We start from the raw sequence: 19304 nt of genomic DNA on the forward strand, positions 1-19304 counted from the left end.
ATGTGAAATGTCAGAATAATAGTAGAGAGAATGATTTATTTCAGCTTTAATTTCTTTCATCACATTCCCTGTGGGTCAGAAGTTTACATACACTCAATTAGTATTTGGTAGCATTGCCTTTAAAGTGTTTAACTTGGGTCAAATATTTCGGTTAGCCTTCCACAAGCTTCCCACAATAAGTTGGGTGAATTTTGGCCCATTCCTCCTGACAGAGCTGGTGTAACTGAGTCAGGTTTGTAGGCCTCCTTGCTCGCACATGCGTTTTCAAGTTCTGCCCACAAATTTTCTATGGGATTGAGGTCAAGGCTTTGTGATGGCCACTCCAATACCTTGACTATGTTGTCCTTAAGCCATTTTGCCACAACTTTGGAAGAATGCTTGGGGTCATTGTCCATTTGGAAGACCCATTTGCAACAAGCTTTAACTTCCTGACTGATGTCTTGAGTGTTGCTTCAATATATCCACATAATTTTCCTCCTCATGATGTCATCTATTTTGTGAGTGCACCAGTCCCTCCTGCAGCAAAGCACCCCCACAACATGATGCTGCCACCCCCGTGCTTCACAGTTGGGATGGTGTTCTTTGGCCTACAAGCTCCCCCCCTTTTTCCTCCAAACATAACGATGGTCATTATGGCCAAACAGTTCTATTTTTGTTTCATCAGAACAGAGGACATTTCTCCAACAAAAAGTACGATCTTTGTCCTCATGTGCAGTTGCAAACGTAGTCTGGCTTTCTTATGGCGGTTTTAGAGCAGTGGCTTCTTCCTGCTGAGCGGCCTTTCAGGTTTTGTCAATATAGGACTCGTTTTACTGTGGATATAGATACTTTTGTACCTGTTTCCTCCAGCATCTTCACAAGGTCCTTTGCTGTTGTTCTGGGATTGATTTGCAATTTTCGCACCAAAGTACGTTCATCTCTAGGAGACAGAATGCATCTCCTTCCTAAGCGGTATGACGGCTGCGTGGTCCCATGGTGTTTATGACTTACGTACTATTGTTTGTAGATGAACGTGGTACCTTCAGGCTTTGGAAATTGCTCCCAAAGATGAACCAGACTTGTAGAGGACTACAATTATTTTTCTGAGGTCTTGGCTGATTTCTTTTGATTTTCCCATGATGTCAAGCAAAGAGGCACRGAGTTTGAAGGAAGGCCTTGAAATACATCCACAGGCACACCTCCAATTGACTCAAATGATGTCAATTAGCCTATCAGGAGCTTCTAAATGCCATGACATCCTTTTCTGGAATTTTCCAAGCTGTTTAAAGGCACATTCAACTTACTGTATGTAAACTTCTGACCCAATGGAATTGTGATACAGTGAATTATAAGTGAAATAATCTGCCTGTAAACAATTGTTGGAAAAATTACTTGTGTCATGCACAAGATGTCCCAAGATGTCCTAACCGACTTGCCAAAACTATAGTTTGATAACAAGAAATTCGTTTGAGTGATTGAAAAATTAGTTTTAATGACTCCAACCTAAGTGTATGTAAACTTCCGACTTCAACTGTATCTGACTAAGATCATAACATGGTGTCAGAAGTGCTTCAGCCTCGTCAAATATAAGAAGGGAGAGATTATTTCACCAAAAACAATAATGTTCTTTGAGTTTTGTCGGAGTTTAGAGTGACGAACAGTAGCTAACAGCTAACTGCTCTCAAGCGGAGCTGTTGCTATGGTTACTCGCAGACTCAGAGCCACCGTGAGTAGAGCGCGTGCAGAGCGAACAGCACGCAGGAGCGAGTGACAGACAGAGAGGAGCAGTTTTAATGGATTTACTAATGGAAGAAAGTGATTTGGGGTTTTGGGCAGGACTGGGCCTTACATTTGGCCGAAGTAATCGGGCCTGGGAAGGGTAGGGTCTGAACAGAGCAGGCATGTGTAGGGCTCAGGTTTAAAATTCATGCTCCTGCAGGGCTCTTGTATAGTTTAGTAATTACTGTAGTGTTTRTGCWGACTGTTGTATTCTGCAGTATTTACTATTGTGTTTTAGTATTATTATCTTTGACATAGAAGTGCAAGCTTTCTCCTTGAAGTAACTACTGGAGCAATTCACTTTATATAGAAAAGTATGTGGACATCCCTTCAAATGAGTGGATTTGGCTATTTCAGCCACACTCGTTGCTGACAGGTGTATAATATTGAGCACACAGCCATGCAATCTCCAAAGACAAAGATTGMCAGTAGAATGGCCTTACTGAAGAGCTCAGTGACTTTCAACATGGCACCGTCATAGGATGCCACCTTTCCAACAAGTCAGTTTGTCAAATTTCTGCCCTGCTAGACTGTAAGTCCTATTATTGTGAAGTGGAAGCGTCTAATGTGTTGTAAAGTGTTGTAAAGSTCGCTGCCATTGGACTCTGGAGATGTGGAAACACGTTCTCTGGAGTGATGAATCACGCTTCACCATCTGCCAGACCAATGGACGAATATGGGTTTGGTGGATGCCAGGAGTACCTTCCCCAATGCATAGTGCCAACTGTAAAGTTTGGTGGAGGAGGAATAATGGTCTGGGGCTGTTTTTCATGGTTTGGGCTAGGTCCTTTAGTTTCAGTGAAATCTTAACTGCAATGACACTTTAGATGATTCTGTGCTTCCAACTTTGTGGGGAATGCCCTTTCCTGTTTCAGCATGACAAACCCCTGTGCACAAAGCGAGGTCCATACAGAAATGGTTTGTCAAGATCGATGTGGAATAACTTGACTGGCCTGCACAGAGCCCTGACCTCAACCCCATCAAACACCTTTGGGATGAATTGGAACGCCGTCTGCAAGCCAGGCCTAATCACCCGACATCAGTGCCCGACCTCACTAATGTTCTTGTGGCTGAATGGAAGCAAATCCCTGCAGCAATGTTCCAACATCTAGTGSAAAGCCTTCCCAGAAGAGTGGAATCTATTATAGCAACAAAGGGAGGACCAACTCCTTCTTAATGCCCATGATTGTGGAATGAGATGTTCAAAAAGCATGTGTCCACATACTTTTGGCAATGTAGTGTACAAAAAAGAGCACATTTTCCATAACCTGTTGGCAGGTAGAACTGGGGTCTGAACAGATAATTCAGCGCTTCCAATCTTTTCTATAACCTGTCATGTAAGAGATGTCTTCTTCAGGCTACTGTAAATATGAGTTGTCTGCATAGACATATATGCCTGCAGTGTGCCTACCAGTGTGTTTGGGTGGTGTTTTTGCAGGGGACAATTGTTGAATACTGTCTTCTGCACAGTACGCACTGCTTTAAATTTCAGCAGCAGTGTTTTCCCTTTAATACATCAAATGACTGCCTCTTGAAAGTCACAAGGAATTTGTAGGTCTAGAAAACCTCGCTCTGAAGACATTGACACTTCCGTGCGAGCACATTAACATTCTTGACACTAAATGACGTTAGCGTTTTTCTTTCATTCCGCCTGCCTGTGTGGAGGTCTCTATCTGGGTGGTTTTAAGTGGTTTTAAGTCTGTGTCTACCTCTTGAGTGATGTCTTGCTGCATTAGTGTCTGCCGTCTTTGTGGATATTAACATTTCTAAATACACAGGAATAACAACACATGCACTGTAATAATAACTAAGGACTTTGAGAGTAGAAACAGACAGGATCCAGCACTTCAACCTCAATATTGACCGGTACCTGCTGGGGTAAAGAAACCACAGTCCCTGAGGAAAAGCAAAGAACATAGTCTGCTCCACCTTGTGGAGTCAGATCAGAATGAACACTTAACGTCTATGGACTCCAAAGAGACAACTAGATAGCCAATATCGAATAGCTACAGAATCTGGTTGAGGAATGAAGAATAAGATACTAGCGGCGTCCAAGTCTGTGCATGCAGTGAACCGCCTTGATGAGAAGGTTATTGTTTCTCCCAAATGGAGAATGTATGGATCTGGAGGTTTTCCTGAGTAAGACAATGAAGAGTACGTTGCATAGAGAAGAAGAAATGGATSGATTAAAGTCTCTTGCCAACAACCCCACAGCCTGACTGTTGCATAAAGAAACGACACTAGACTGTAAAATAACTTCAAGGCAAAGAAGCCTTCAGAAAGTATTCACACCCCTTGACTTTTTACACATTTAGTTGTGTTAAGGCCTGGTTTTAAAATTGATTAAATTGATATTTTGTGTCACTGGCCAACAGACAATAACTCGTAATGTCAAAGCGGAATTATGCTTTTAGACATTTTTACGAATGAATAAAAAATGAAAAGCTGAAATGTCTTGAGTCAATAAGTATTCAACCCCTTTCTTATGTTGATCCTAAATAAGTTCAGGAGAAAAAATGTGCTTAACAAGTCACATAATAAGTTGCATGGACTCACTCTGTGTGCAATAATAGTGTTTAACATGATTTTTTAATTACTACCTTATCTCCGTACCCCACACATACAAGTGAATTTCAATCACAGATTCAACCACAAAGACCAGGGAAGCTTTCCAATGCCTCGAAAAGAAGGGCACCTCTTGGTAGATAGGTTAAAAAAAGAAGACATTAAATGTCCCTTGGTGGGTGGTGAAGTTATTAATTACACTTTGGATGGTGTATCAATATACCCAGTCACTACAAAGATACAGGCGTCCWTCCTAACTCAGTTGCCGGAGAGGAAATTGCTCAGGGAATTCACCATGAGGCCAATAGCCACTTTAAAACAGTTACAGAGTTTAATGACTGTGATATGAGAAAACCCGGGGATGGATCAACAACATTGTAGTTACTCCACAATACTAACCTAACGACAGAGTCAAAAGAAGGAAGCCTGTACAGAATAAAAAATATTCCAAAACATGCATCCTGTTTAGGCACTAAAGTAAAACTGCAAAAAATGTGGGAAAGAAATTAGGCACTAAAGTAAAACTGCAAAAAATGTGGGAAGGAAATTCACTTTATGTCCTGAATACAAAGTGTTTTGTTTGGGGCAAATRCAACGCAACACATAACCGAGTACCACTCTTCATACTTTCAGGCATCTCATTTACTTARGTAAATGAGATATTTCTGTATTTAATTTTCAATACATMTGCAAACATTTCACTGTGTTTTCATTATGGGTTATTGTACTGTACATGTGTGTAAATGGGTGAGCSAAACAAATACATGTAATCCATTTTTAATTCTGTCTGTAACACAACAAAATGTGGAATAAGTCAAGGGGTATTAATACTTCCTGTAGGCACTGTCACGAAATTCGCAACTATCCGTTTAACAGAGAGGTTCTTTAGGAATTCATGAGAGGTGTTGAAAGGTGTAGAGAACTGTATTCCGTCAATAAAAGGTTAACAGCAATATGCTGTTCAGATTTCAGCTGGTACTGAAATACTTAACGGTGACTAAATGACAGTGTAACCTTTTGACACTCTCTGACGTGCTCACTGGTGCTCAATGCTCATATTCCCCAGAAACTGAACAGGAAACTAGGCGTATGTCGCAAGTTACAACTTCACAGGAGAGCCGTTTGAATGTAAAAAAAAAAAACGTTTTAATCAAAATGCCTTTTTTTGGCAGAAATGCCTTCTCGAACAMGTGAACTTTCATATGCCTTAATAACAAACTTTTATGCCATCTGTAAATATGAATACAATTGTTAAATTAGTAGCCTAGTTGGTTAAGCCACAGAAAAAGYCAGCAACCTTTCCYCTAGCCATGATTGGCTGAGATAATGAGTGGGCTGGACATGCCGAGAGATGAGTTCCAACACCGGTTGAATATGGCCGTAATTAAATTGTTGCCAGGAGCACAGTTACGCCCTGGATAACATGAAAACAGRCCTGCTAGGGCGAGTAAAATGGTCAGAGTTTGTGTGGGGGCTGAAGCTTAAGATGATTCTTATGGCATTGCACACGGTCAGTGTGAACCAGAGTGACTTGACAAAACAACAATGGGCCAAGCAAGCTAGAAATATAAAACGGAAAGGACACAGGACATCTTATTTAATGAAAGGGGTTGCAGTCTGCCGTGAAGCTTTCATCCATGCATATGGGTAAGAGTCTAGCTACTGTTTCAGATATTATACAGTTGAAGTCAGAAGTTTACATACACCTTAGCCAAATACATTTAAAGTCAGTTTTTCACAATTCCTGACATTTAATCCTAGTAAAAATTCCCTGTCTTAGGTCAGTTAGGATTACCACTTTATTTTAAGAATGTGAAATGTCAGAATAATAGTAGAGAGAAATATCTATTTCAGCTTTTATTTCTTTCATCACATTCCCAGTGGGTCAGAAGTTTACATACATATATATATGTTTCAGGTAGCCTTCCACAAGCTTCCCACAATAAGTTGGGGGAATTTTGGCCCATTCCTCCTGACAGAGCTGGTGTAACTGAGTCAGGTTTGTAGGCCTCCTTGTGATGGCCACTCCAATACCTTGACTGTGTTGTCCTTAAGCCATTTTGCCACAACTTTGGAAGTATGCTTGGGGTCATTGTCCATTTGGTAGACCCATTTGCAACCAAGCTTTAWCTTCCTGACTGATGTCTTGAGATGTTGCTTCAATATATCCACATAATTTTCCTCCTCATGATGCCATCTATTTTGTGAATTGCACCAGTCCCTCCTGCAGCAAAGCACCCCCACAACATGATGCTGGCACCCCCATGCTTCACAGTTGGGATGGTGTTCTTCAGCCTGCAAGCCTCCCCCTTTTTCCTCCAAACATAACGATTGTCATTATGGCCAAACAGTTCTATTTTTGTTTCATCAGACCAGAGGACATTTCTCCAAAAAGTACGATCTTTGTCCCCATGTGCAGTTGCAAAGCGTAGTCTGGCTTTTTATGGTGGTTTTGGAGCAGTGGCTTCTTCCTTGCTGAGCGGCCTTTCAGGTTATGTCGATATAGGACTTGTTTTACTGTGGATATAGATACTTTTGTACCTGTTTCCTCCAGCATCTTCACAAGGTCCTTTGCTGTTGTTCTGGGTTTGATTTGCACTTTCAGCACCAAAGTACGTTCATCTCTAGGAGACAGAATGCGTCTCCTTCCTGAGCGGTATGACGGCTGTGTGGTCCCATGGTGTTTATACTTGCGTGCTATTGTTTGTACAGATGAACGTGGTACCTACAGGCGTTTGGAAATTGCTCCCAAGGATTAATCAGACTTGTGGAGGTCTACAATAATTTTTCTGAGGTCTTGGCTGATTTTCCCATGATGTCAAGCAAAGAGGCACTGAGTTTGAAAGTAGGCCTTGAAATACATCCACAGGCACACCTCCAATTGACTCAAATGATGTCAATTAGCCTATCAGAAGCTTCTAAAGCCATGACATCATTTTCTGGAATTTCCCAAGCTGTTAAAAGGCACGGTCAACTTAGTGTATGTAAACTTCTGACCCATAGGATTGTGATACAGTGAATTATAAGTGAAATAATCTGTCTGTAAACAATTGTTGGAAAAATTACTCGTGTCATGCACAAAGTAGATGTCCTAACCGACTTGCCAAAACTATAGCTTGTTTTCAAGAAATTTGTGGAGTGGTTGAAAAARGAGTTTTAATGACTCCAACCTAAGTGTATGTGAACTTCCGACTTCAACTGTACATTTCTAATTTTGTCAGAAAGTTCTGTTCATTGCAAGTTAAAGCTTGCTGTTAGCTAGCTAGCTGAAGTTCGATGGCTGGCTGGCTAGCTAAAATTGAACCTACTATATTTGGTTAACTTTAGCTAGCTATGACAATCAGTTTTGTATTGCTAGTACTCTATGGTTTGGGATMATAGTTCATTGTTTAGCTAGCTAACGTTAACTTTATAGTTGATYTATGCGCTTTAGAATGTTTTAATTGTATGTCCTTTTTTCAATTTTATTTTACCATTTCTATCATGTTAGATATTAGCCACTATCGGGAGCCACCTTCAGTAATACCCACATACATGTATATCTGTCACTTTAGTGTTTGTTTTCTTCAATTTGTAGCTTACATTTTGCATTATACCATAAATTCCGTTTACCTTCCTTTCCTCTGTCACGTCTGTGGAGTTGTTCCTGAGGGTCGCTATCATTTGTGGATCATATTAGCCTATTTGAATCATTATGGAACACAGACCACATGTAGAAGTTTAAACCTGGAGCCAGGCGTATGGTTCACGACGACTAGAACGTTGTCATACAGTTCCATGATTAGTGAGGAATTAGGGTGGATTTATAGGACTATTATTCAAACCTTATTTTCTACCTTCCAATATTTCATGGATTAAATATGACAACTTTCAGGAGGAATCAAACCACTTTATTTTTTATTCATCAATATATTTAGTGCGTAAAACCTGGTTATTGTACCCTACAAACCTGTTTTTTTATGATTCATTCACACTTTCCTAACCCTAAAACGTGTCTACAAAATCAGAGTAAATCATCTGAAACACAACCAAAACAAACAAATGTATCCAACAAATTTGTTGAGTCACAAGCTTGATCTAGTCATTGCGTTCTATGAATATGGGAACAAATACTTTTGACTACTGTAATACACATATAAGTGAATTTGTCCCCTAAAATGTTCAACGGTTCACCAGATATGGATTAAAATACCCTAAAATGAAAGGTGACAGTCTGCACTTTAACCTCATAGTCATTGTATCGTTASAAATCCAAAGTGAGGCAGTACATAGCCAAAACAAGAAAAACTTAGTCACTATCCCAATACTTTTGGAGTTCACTGTATTTAGATGGCTTCCTTTTCATTGATCCCTATATTCTGAACCCGTTCTCTCCATGTATTCTAGTCAGTCTGTTGACAAAATTCGAATTAAAGGTACACCGTATTGAAAGAGATGGTTTAAGATAAATGTACTGAAAACCCATTGTATGAAAACTCCACAAGAAAATATGTTGGCCACCAAGTGGGAGGGTTTTCAATCGTTGAATTAAATGTATTTAGCGTGTGCATTGGAACCACGCCTGAAAAGCCCGGTATGCACCTGCATAAGGTAAGTCTGAATACCAACTACTGAGAAGTGCGTCGGTAAGGTGACCGTAGGAAAGGCTTACATTTCCTGAGTCGGAATTGGCCCAATACTGTATAGCCTACCCTATTTTTACAGCTATTCTACATTGCATATATTTTCATGGAGTGTGTATGGTGTTGTGGGGAGTGTGCAGAGGTGGTAAGCTTGGGGTTTGAGGTAGTGCTGGTTTGGCGTGGTGCAGAGGGGCCAGAGAGGGGGGCCCGGCTGTGGGATGGACCCTAATGATTCTCAGAGATGTGAGGTAAGTAGGTGACTGCACATGCATGCACTCCACATCTCCTGTGCCTCACCCTTACCTAATTCCGGGACTCAAGGTCTGCAGCACTGCTGGATTTTATCCTTCCCCTCTAATCAGGGACTAATTCAGACCTGGAACACCAGGTGATTGGAATCTCTGGTCAATCAGTAACACTGATCAATCAATCAACTACTAGGAAGAAAATAAAACCAGAGGTAGTGCGGAACTCAAGGCATGGATTTGACTACCCCTGTCCTGTGGGTTACTACAGAGAGGCTGGGATTGGATAACCATTTCAGTGTGTCCCCAAAATATGTATTGTTCACAAGAGACAAGTGAAGTCTCCACCCATTTTCGTTTCTACTGTGTTGTTGCTGCTAAAGATTATTTTGCGGGCAACCAAGACAGAAAAAACTAAAGTTGGAAAAAAGAGTCTCCTGAAGGAGAAAAAAAACATGAGGGCCCAATAAATATTTGAAGACCTGAGAAATAAAGAATAAAAAAAMATTGATATTTACAACAGCACAAATGCCCCCTGTTGCTAGGCCAAGCCTGCTGCCATGGGATACATTGCCATGGTGGTGGCAATAAGTATGTGTGGTGGGGGGGTCCTCAGAGAGAAAGAGTCACTTGTGTGTCCATTTTCAAACAGATCCTGAAAAGCCTGCTTTAAATGTCCTCTCTCCTATACAGAACAAATGTCCTATTTCTTTTCCGCTGCAGTTCTTTTATGGCCCATTTTTTCTGCTGTTTGGAGGGTTGTAAGGGAGAGACCTTGGCTATGGTTTGGAGTTTGAGTTTCTGGCTTGGCACTGACCTACAGCTTCCTTCTAGGCAACCTTGGAGCTGTGAGCCGAGGTGAGGGGTGAGGGGTGCTACTCTGTGGGGAGACAGTAGGCTAGTCTATAGGCAGGTAGGCTTGGTCTGGCTGCTAGGGTGAGCATTGACGGGGAATGCAGATGCAGGGAGGGGGTGTGTGTGTGTGTGTGTGTGTGTGTGTGTGTGTGTGTGTGTGTGTGTGTGTGTGTGTGTGTGGTGTGTGTGTGTGTGTGTGTGTGTGTGTGTGTGTGGTGTGTGTGTGCGATGTGTTTGGGACTCTTTTCCTCAGAGAGAAAGAGTCACTTGTGTGTCCCTTTTCAAAACAGATCCTGAAAAGCTGCTTTAAAGTCCTCTCTGCTATACAGAACGAATGTCCAGTAGGCTTTGTCCTGCGTCTAAAAAAAAATTGAACTCCATCTATGCCTGCTCTTTGGAGGGTTGTGAGAGAGAGACCTTGGCTATGTTTGGAGTTTGAGCTTCTGGCTTGGCACTGACCTACAGTACAGCTTCCTTCTAGGCAACCTTGGAGCTGTGAGCCGAGGTGAGGGGTGAGGGGACCTACTCTGTGGGGAGACAGTGGAGTAGTCCAAGGCAGGTAGGTTTGGGCTGGTTTCTAGGGAGAGCATTGATGGGGAATGCAGATGGTGTGTGTGGTGTGTGTGTGTGTGTGTGTGTGTGTGTGTGTGTGTGTGTGTGTGTGTGTGTGTGTGTGTGTGTGTGTGTGTGTGTGTGTGTGTGTGTGTGTGTGTGTGTGTGTGTGTGTGTGTGTGTGTGTGTGCGTTTCAGCTCATGTACTGTAGGTATGGGTTCCGCGGAAGGGAAATGGTTCTGGTGGTGAGAATGTTGGGGGATGTTGGATGGAGTTGAGAGCCAATGGAATTCCAACAAGACAAACTGCCACAGACCCTCTAGCACCTCAACCGAGAGAGAAAGAGAGAGAGAGTGAAAAGACAGAGCAGATCTCACCATTAAACAAACACTGGAGCTGGACTTCCTTTTCTGAACAGATAGCGACAGAGAGGAGGGGAAAAACAGGGAATCATAGGGGGAAAGGAACCAATAAAAATAGGACAAATAAAGCTTCCAGTTAGATCCCAAAGAGAAAGAAAAAGCACCACAAGAGCTTTGAGAGGGACAAATGGGAAACATAAGAGGGAGGGCTTCCTAACAATAAACAAAATGACATAGCTGTAAAGCAATATGGATCTATTAACTTCAGGATCGGTGGGTCCCCCACGGGACGTTTGAGCTAGCGTAGGCTAATGCGATTAGCATGAGGTTGTAAGGACAAGAAAATTTCCCAGGACATAGACATATCTGATATTTGCAGAAATCTTAAATTCTTGTAAATCTAACTGCACTGTTCAATTTACAGTAGCTATTGCAGTGAAAGATACCATGTTATTGTTTGAGGAGAGTGCACAGTTATGAACTTGAAATATTAATAAACCAATTAGGCACATTTGGGCAGTCTTGATACAACATTTTGAACAGTAATGCAATGGTTCATTCCAGTCCAAAACGTTGCACATACACTGCTGCCATCTGGTGGCCAAAGTCTAAATTGTGCCTGGGATGGAATAATACATTATGGCCTTTCTCTTGAATTTCAAAGATGATGGTACAAAAAAGATACAAAAAACGGTTGGTTGTTTCTTTGTATTATCTTTTACCAGATCTATTGTGTTATATTCTCCTACATTCCTTTCACATTTTCACAAACTTCAGTGTTTCCTTTCAAATGGTATCAAGAATATGCATATCCTTGCTTCAATGCCTGAGCTACATGCATTTAGATTTGGGTATGTCATTTTAGGCAAAAATTGAAAATAAGGGGCAGATCCTTATTAATATTTGACACATTTTGCCAGCTAAAATAAAATGGTTTGAAAATCTCCTGGAACTTAAATTCTTAATGTGTGTGTGTGCATGTGATGTAACCTTAAGGTGGGTCACAATTGTGTACTTAGTTGATGTTATGATATCTATGACCATTGGATATCCATTTATGCCTTATTTTATATATATATATGATTGATATTTGTAAATTGACCAACGATATCGTGCTAGAGCCGGCCATGATTACAAACACCTGCATGTGTCCAATGGAAACCTATATTAAAGCAATAAGGGGTGAAGAGGTGTGGTATATGGCCAATATGCCATGGCTAAGGGCTGTTCTTATGTGCGATGCAACGCAGAGTGCCTGGATACAGCCCTTAGCCATGGGATATTGCAGTGGTTGAAAAAATACCCAATTGTCATACTTGAGTAAAAGTAAAGATACCTTAATAAAAAATTACTTAAGTGAAAGTCACCCAGTAAAATATTACTTGAGTAAAAAGCTAAAAGTATTTGGTTTTAAATATACTTACGTATCAAAAGTAAAAGTATAAATCATTTCAAATTTCTTATATTAAGCAAAGCAGAATGATTTTTTTTTTACATTCACGGATAGCCAGGGGCACACTCCAACACTCAGACATGATTTACAAATGAAGCATGTGTGTTTAGTGAGTCCACCAGATCAGAGGCAGTAGGGATGACCAGGGATGTTCTCTTGGTAAGTGCGTGAATTGGGCCATTTCCCTGTCCTGCTAAGCCTTCAAAATGGAATGAGTACTTTTGGGTGTAAGGGAAATTGCATGGAGTAAAAAGTACATTACTTTCTTTAGGAATGTAGTGAAGTAAAAGTAAAAGTCGTCAAAAATATAAATATTTAAAGTAAAGTACAGATACCCKAAAAAATTACTACTGGTATTTTGGCCATATACCACAAACCCCCGAGGTGCCTTATTGCTATTATAAACTTGTTACCAACGTAATTAGAGCAGTAAAAAATAAATGCTTTGTCATACCTGTGATATATGGTCTGATATACCACGGCTGTCAGCCAATCAGCATTCAGGGCTCGAACCACCCAGTTTATAAATACTTGTGACCTGCTTTGTTTGACATGAAACCCTGATAAAGACAGCTCAGCTGTCGAAACATTGGTGAATAAATGATTGCATCGGTGCTACTACGGGGTGCAGCTTTTCTTTTTCATGTTAAGGTGGGTTGTGTTGCTTTAAACCTGGGTATTGTTTGGCCTTTGTCGATCACGGCACTTCACTGCATGCACTGACTCCTAGTTGAAAACCAACTATAGTTGAACATGGAGATCTCTCAGATCACTTAGGACCAGAGGAGGTTCGCTGTACCACAGGAATTGTGGAAGAGATCATGCTTAACTAGGTCCGTTCCTTAGAAAGCCCATCCATAACGCAGGTTCTTTGTTCCTCTTTAGTTGCACAGAAAAATAGACTTTTAACTCCATTCTCCCGTTCTCAAAGGTGAAATGAACTGTCCATCAGCTGCCAGCTACAACTCATTGGTCCCGTTAGAAGGGCCCACGGTAGGAACTAGTGGACAAAAAAAAGCATTCTTGCCTTTCTGTGCTAGCTGTCTGCACACAGTCACACACATCCACACACACAAAAATACACAAACACACTCACACATATACACACAAATCATAACTTTACTTTGGGTGTAGACTATATACGCTTTACAATCTGGACAGCTGAGATGGACAGTGAAGTAATATTTACCTATAATAACCTTGTATCATTCCCCCTAGCAAGTGATAATATTATTTCAACTGTCTGTCATTTTATATACATTACAGACACTGAGTTGTGAGATGTCTTAAGATGTCTTGCAGAAGGGGAGACCAAAACACTTTTCTTTCCATTCCAACAGTATACACAGGAAATCTGTCTCCTAACGCCAACACACTTCTCAGAGAGAGAGAGAGAGAGAGAGACAGAGACAGAGACAGAGAGAGAGAGAGAGAGAGAGAGAGAGAGAGAGAGAGAGAGAGAGAGAGAGAGAGAGAGCATTCAAAAGACAGAGAAAAAGAGAAGAGGGACAGAACTTCCATACAGCTCACTTACCTTCACACCACCATCCGATTTTTTGTTTAGTAAACTTTTGCATGCTGAAACAGAAGAGGGAGAGGGACAGACGTTAAGGACATGACTAACCTAACGTAGCAGGCGTTAAGGAAACGCCTGAGCGGGGTCCCCCACATCCGGTTTCCAGGGGAAAAGGAAGCTAGGTTGAAGATACTGTATCCCTGAAAACCGGATGTTTCCCGGTTTCTACCGACCCGCATCAATCAACCTGGAACCATAATACTGTAGGAGAACATAGGTCAGAAAAATAGAGGACAGTGATGTCACAAGTCTCTGTGGTCACCGAGGTGAAGAAGTGCTCAGGAGTCATCTGATGCTCGAGACTTGAACAGTAAATACTGTAGGGAGTAGGCTATGTACAGTGAGAACAGGGTGGTACAACACAGTACCGTTTCCTTTTTTAGCATGCCCCACAGACATATTATCACATACAGGTACATTGTCTCCACGCCACACACACTGTACATACATTACAGCACAGAGCAAACGCTCACATAGAAAAAGAAAAACGACAGAGAGAGAGCCACGTAAACAGAAGGAGACACACAGAGACGGACAAAAACCCTCACACACATATAGATGATAATCATCAATCAGGTTTCGGAGATCCTCAAAATCCCTCAGCTTCCATTGACACAAGTAGGAAGGAGGGCAAGGGGAAAAAAACACAAGATAAAAAAAATCAATATTCAGTATCTTGATCTTCATATAAAGTGACAACGACGACTGCAGGCAAACATTGGTCTCAGGCTCGTTCGCAGGTGCTTCATGCGATAAGGTGCTTCGTGGGTCATATCATAAGCTCGGCATGCATTATCCACAGCAAACTAACAGCTCCCAGAGTGCAGCTCAGTTAAAGAGTGCATCATAGGGATAAAAGGGAGACACCCTGCCTGCCGCCTGGTATAGATTGGATCCAAGCATCTTAAGACTGTATTGCGTAAGCCGTAAGCAGTATATCCTCTTTCAACCGCTGCAATTAAAAGAAGTGAATACCATCTATCATCGTTGTGGGAGAGTTGTAAGATCATGATCAGGCGGTCAGAAACAAGTCACCAAACAAACAGCAACAGAAAGGGCAGGGCCAGGGGTCCAAGTGTTAGACCAGCCAACTCAAGCGGCCAGTGACAGAAGTGTGCTTTCTTTCACCCATAGGAAGGTACAGACAGGAAGAAATCAAACAGAGCAAGCAAGACGCCAGAGATAAAGAGAGAGAGAGAATTCAGAACCACCCCGGTGCATCTGGTAACCCATGCAGGCGGACAGAGGCACAGGTACATGCTGGCTTGCTGGAGGTACCAGGCCATGCAGAGGAATGCAGTGGGGCTGTGGGGTATGGGCAGAGATAGACTGGGCGATCAGCTGGGCATTGGCTAGGATCTGTGGATCTTAACTGGACTTATTTGCGAGGCAAAGGTAGAGGGTGGGTAACCGATTGTTTGTTTTTAGTCCTTATTAATGAGGGCCAAGACTGCCCAAATGTTTGTTGACAAAGCTTAATTTGGTGGGAAGAAAGAGAGACATGCTCACACTCGGCAGTAGGTAGACTGGCACGCATATTGTGCATATGCACATTCACACATTGTCCTGTTGTGACTGAGAGTGCATTAACTAGGTTATGTTACAGGTCTGAAATCAGTCTGAATAAACGGAGAGAAAGTAAGACCAGTGTCAGCGGCAACGACATGGATAAGGTAAAGCCAAACAGATAATGCACCTGACAAATGGAAATATTATGGAAAGGAGATTGTTGTGTGCTACGGCAGAAGGAGTTAGAGGCACAGCCTCAGGCCAGCCTGAATATAGCAGACTAACTGCATTTCCTCTCCGACATCTTCCCTGATTTGGTGAGAGTGTGTGTGTGTGTCTGTGTGTCTGTGTGTGACCATAAAAAGTATGGCTATCACCTTTAGTTCTAATGTCAGTGGAACACCACAGTTCTAATGCATTGTGATCTATCCATTGCTCATGAATACGAAACCATAATGCATTTTGAGTGTCACACTGTCAGTTACCAGGTACCTGCCTGCAAAACCCCATAACAAGGCTGTGACAGGTCTTAAAATCATATGTTTGAGCCCATAGAACAAGGTGTCTGTAAAGCACGGGTTAGGGTCCTGCGTTCTAAGCCTTAGGTAGGGCCAGCCTTGGTCCATAGTCATGGATCACTCAGAGGGTGTAGCGCGGGCGTAGAGAGGGATGGAGGGGGTTTGGGGGGCAGCGGGTGTTGTGTGTGTGTGAAAGGCCACTCCGGGGGCAGTACAGTACGTGCCAGTGTGCGGGCTGGTGGGGCAACCAATGGTCAGTGGCTGGCACCCCGGGCCACATGCTAACCAGACCAGGGGGCAGTGTTGGCACAGTGCCAGGTTGCTGCGGCTCCCCTGCCCTGACTGACATACCTTCTGAAGCCAGAGCAGCCGTGCTGGTGGTGGCTGCGGGGCTGGTGTGCTGTCGGCCCACTATTGGACAGAGAGGCATTCAGTTGGGAGGGATCAACCAGAGGATAGGCGGAGCCTCTATAGAGCACAGTGTCACTTCCTTCTTTAAGTGCCTGGCCCTAGCTTCACTCACCTCACCCACCATTTTTATATCATGGGGGGGGGGGGGTTGGAGTCCATGGATACATCCATCCATGGGCTCCAAACTGTACATCATACCAGATACTGATACTTACCCCAGTGTGCACACTCAATGTTAGCAAAAACACAAAAACACCTTCAATGGCCCATCATCGATCACAACCGGTTATTCAAAAATAGCCACACAAAACGCTATGAGATCGACAAGTGACAGCTACGCGGTGTTATGAAGCAACATTGTACACACAACCCTAACTCTCTTACGAGCACAGAGCTCTATGACTAATGTCTGTCCTCCACGCTTTACAGAAAGGCCTTCGGACGTGGCTGAGACAAGCTCTCCACGTGCTGCGGGGAAACCTGGGCCGTGGGACACAACTTAGCATCCCAGTATTCTTGCGACGCAGGTGGCTTGTGGATTCAAACAAGGACAAACAACCTACTCTCCACGTCTGCAGTTTACAATGCTCCTTATTACGAATGACATGATCGTATTTCTAACGTCTGTGTATGACAACGGGAAACTTCAACGCATCTACTCAGGACATTWCGGTTTCAGAGACATTATACTAAGTCTTCAAGTTTCCTCTCTAAGGGCAATTCAATCGGAGGTAAGGGCACCAAACCCGCTTTACATTACTCAACACTTCTGAACAAACAGAATGTATCATTGTATATCGTGGGAATCATTTTTACTTACTAGAACTTAGAACGACGCTAATGCCATTCTAAATGCGAACCCCCAGATGCCCCCCTCACCTGAGAAGTTTCTGGTCACCAGCATGGTGGTGAGGATGGCTCCCTGGGGAAGACACAGAATACAAGGTTAGTGCAAAGGACAAGGGGTGTATACAATCTCTCTAACACAACAGATGGGATATATACGTGTGCATGTGTGTGCGCTCGTGCGTGTCTGCACACACCTTGAGTTTTCTCCTGGCGTTGAACTTGCGCAGGCACTCCACGGTCTCTTGACGATGCATCATGGAAGCCACAGTGGAGCGTTGCTGGATCGGGGGGAAGAGGAGGACAGGAAAGCGGAGATTGAACAACAGATCAATGACTAGGCCGTGGCAGCACCAGTTACGAAGGTATGATGGGGCCAACGTCACCAGGATGTAGTACCGATTCAAGTCAAACCCAAGGTGAATGACGTGTCAGTGACGGTGATGGGGTGACTTACGCAGACCCATGGGTGCTTGAGGGCCTGGTCAGCAGTGATCCTCTTGGTAGGGTTGATAGTCAGCATCTGGTTAATCAGGTTCTTGGCTTCAGGGGTCACTGTGTCCCACTTCTGGGGAGGGAAACTGGAGGGATAGAGAGGGGGGCGCAGAGGGAGAGAGAGAGAGAGAGAGAGAAGAGAGAGAAGAGAGAGAGGAGAGAGAGAGAGAGAGAGAGAGAGAGAGAGAGAGAGAGAGAGAGAAGAAGAGAGAGAGAGAGAGAGAGAGAGAGAGAGAGAGAGAGGAGAGAGAGAGAGAGAGAGAGAGAGAGAGAGAGAGAGAGAGAGAGAGAGAGAGAGAGAGAGAGAGAGAGAGAGAGAGAGAGAGAGAGAGAGAGAGAGAGAGAGAGAGAGAGAGAGAAGAGAAAGTGGATGGAGAAATGGTTAGAGGTGCACATTGTGTCAAGACGGTACGAGGACAGACACAGACACAAATACACACAGACACACACACTCAACACACGCCACAGCCCGGTGCTCTTTGTGATGGAGATTTATTGAAATAGTGAGCGCAATGGTAGAGAGACTGAGGAGGAGGAGGAGGTAGTGCTGGTCATGGTGGGTCTTTCCGCTTCAATCGTCCGGCTGCCCCACACTAATGCCCAGGCTGGTCCTCACAATCCTTCCGGAGAGCTACTAGGTGTGCAAGCTTTTGCTCCGACCAAGTTGCAACACATCCGAACCTGAATTAGAAGTGAATTAGTAAGTATCTGGTCAACAGATAACTGTAGTTAGCAGAATGATGTGTGCTAAATTCGTGTTGGAGCAAAAATCTGCAAGAATGTACAGTAGCTCTGCAGTAGAGAGGGTTGGCACCCCTGCCCCAAACCAAAAGCACACGTAATACAAAATATAGTCCTGCTGCATGTATACATATCACAGCATCCTTGTTAGCTTGGATTCATCAAGCACTAGTTTGAGCTGTGGCCCTGGCCGCCACACTGCTGTAGTGTCTCCTAGGCCCCTCCCCCTGGATTAACAACTGCAGAGGGCCGCTCTGACATGATCGATGGGCAGGAAACCCAGCTCTATCGCGAGCCAATTTCAAAATGAAGGAGAGCAAAATCTGGACCGGGTCGCTTGGGTTGTTGCGGGGACCTGAGAGTGTGTGCGTTCGTGATTGCGTGCGAGGAACACTACCTGAGAAAAAGTATGCACTCAAGACAGGCACACACTCTCTCTGCTGGACACACACACACACACACACACACACACACACACAGAGTGAGGCTGTTCCCCCTCTCCTTCCATCAGTGCAGTGTTAATGGCCTGAGTGCTGCTAAAAGCTCCTGCCAGCCCAAACCAACACCACTCCACTGCTTCCCTACAGCTCTCCCCCCATCCCTCTCACCCAAGGCCTCATCCACTTACACATGTAAGTAAACGGACAGACACAAAGACATAGACAGATTTACCCACACAAACACACAAGATATTACTCACTACTCTGAGTCAAGGACACTAACAAGGCACACAAACGCAAAAATGCACACACAGGCACACACACACACACTGGCATCTCAGTGAATTTGACGTTA

At 43.3% G+C, this 19304-nt stretch overlaps 1 pseudogene; it reads right to left on the bottom strand.

Moving 5' to 3' along the window:
• The window catches only part of LOC111977594 (calcium/calmodulin-dependent protein kinase type II subunit gamma-like), a 134007-nt pseudogene that overhangs the window by 23383 nt on the left and 91320 nt on the right, over positions 1-19304 (bottom strand).

This window comes from Salvelinus sp. IW2-2015, linkage group LG18 (genome assembly GCF_002910315.2).
Source record: "Salvelinus sp. IW2-2015 linkage group LG18, ASM291031v2, whole genome shotgun sequence".
NCBI classification, from domain to species: domain Eukaryota; kingdom Metazoa; phylum Chordata; class Actinopteri; order Salmoniformes; family Salmonidae; genus Salvelinus; species Salvelinus sp. IW2-2015.